Source organism: Tupaia chinensis, unplaced genomic scaffold (genome assembly GCF_000334495.1).
Source record: "Tupaia chinensis unplaced genomic scaffold, TupChi_1.0 Scaffold144255_1, whole genome shotgun sequence".
NCBI lineage: Eukaryota > Metazoa > Chordata > Mammalia > Scandentia > Tupaiidae > Tupaia > Tupaia belangeri.
This window is the reverse complement of record NW_006204113.1, coordinates 448,344-449,936: the sequence shown is the minus strand read 5'-3', so window position 1 is coordinate 449,936 and position 1,593 is coordinate 448,344.

Here is a 1,593-nt window from a genome sequence, read left to right as displayed (position 1 = left end):
GTGCACATGAACATTCTCTCTCTTTGTCTCTCCCTTCTGAGACTCCAGACCAGAGATGACCAGGGTGTGAAGACTCGGCAGTGGTTCTTATTTAAGGACTTACTATGGATCTAAGTGCTTTGCAGAATACTTCCCTGAATGGCGTTTTTCCATTTCCACCTTAAAAGATAACAGCAATGATTGGGGCCAGCAGGCTGTGTAGCCATCAAGGTTCAGGACTCCCAAGTGACTGACTGGCTGACTATGGTTCTAGTCCCGGACCTAATGGGTTGAAACAGCACTAGGCATGTGTGTGTGTGTGTGCGCGCACACACGCGTGCCCAAAATCCCGAGAGAAGAATGGAGGAGAAGGGATTGTGGCATGGCCATCTCTTCAGGGGGTGATTTTTCACTTTGTCTCTCTCCAGTGAGCACATGTGCCCAATAATCTCTTGGGAAAAAAAAAAAAGAGGGATTGGCGGGTGGTGTGGTGGTTGAGGCACTGGACTCCCATATGACTGACCACAGTTCAAGTCCCCGACCCAGCAACCCAAAAATTACAACAAATAAGTACATAAATAAATGTTTATGAATAATAAATGAATAAAACAAAGTTGTTGCTTCATTTAAAAAAAGATTACAACAATGATTATATCTAAACAGTAATGATAATAATAGATACCTTTTTTTTTATTTTGCCAGAGAACACATGCCTTCACCAGAGAGAAACAGAGAGAGAAGTGAGAAAGCATCTTCCACAGGGAGAGCTAACCTGCAATCCCTCCTCCTTTCTCCCTCCCTTCAAGGTTTTGGGCAGGTGTACACATAATTTTCAAGTCACATGATTTTGAACTGCATGGTCAGCTATGTGGGATCCAGTTGCCTTAACCACCAGGCCATGGGCTGGCCCAGATAATGATGCGTTTTTGGGTTTTTTTTTTTTTTTTTTTCAGTTTGCTACAGGACACATGAGCTCACTAGAGAGAGAGAGAAAGAGAGAGAGAAAGTGAGAAAGCAACGGTTTGTCGGGGGGATGATCATACCCAAATCCCTTCTCTTCCACTCTTCTCTCCAGATTGTGGGCACACGTGCACACACACCCAGCATGGTTTTCAAGCTGCTGGGTCCAGGACTTGTAGCATGCAATTGACCGTGTTGGATTCAGCTGTTTGAGCCCCTGCACCACCAGCTGGCCCAGACGGTAATACTCAGCAGTTTTCATTCTCAGCTGCCGGGGTCCAGCCTCGGCGTGGGTGGGTTATCTCGACGAAGGCGGCGAAGGTGAACAGAAGACAGAGGCCTCGATGCTTTCTCATGCACGTCCTATGCCGGACACCCCTCAGAGGTCGCCCTCTGAGGAGTGACCACTGCTAGGAATCATCGTGCCTTTTTATTGAGAATGTGTTACATACAGGTAAATGGGAGAGGGGCTAGTGTTTCAATTAACAGCTTATAAAGTTTTTAATCAATAAAGAACGTAGATTCTATTCAGGGCCGGATTAAGGGTGGGTCTAGTGCAATTCCTATTCAGGGGTGGATTAAAGGTGGGTCTAGTGCAGCTCCTCAATTGTAGGTGGGTCTCCATGGAATGCAGTTTCGGGAAAGCGGTTCCGG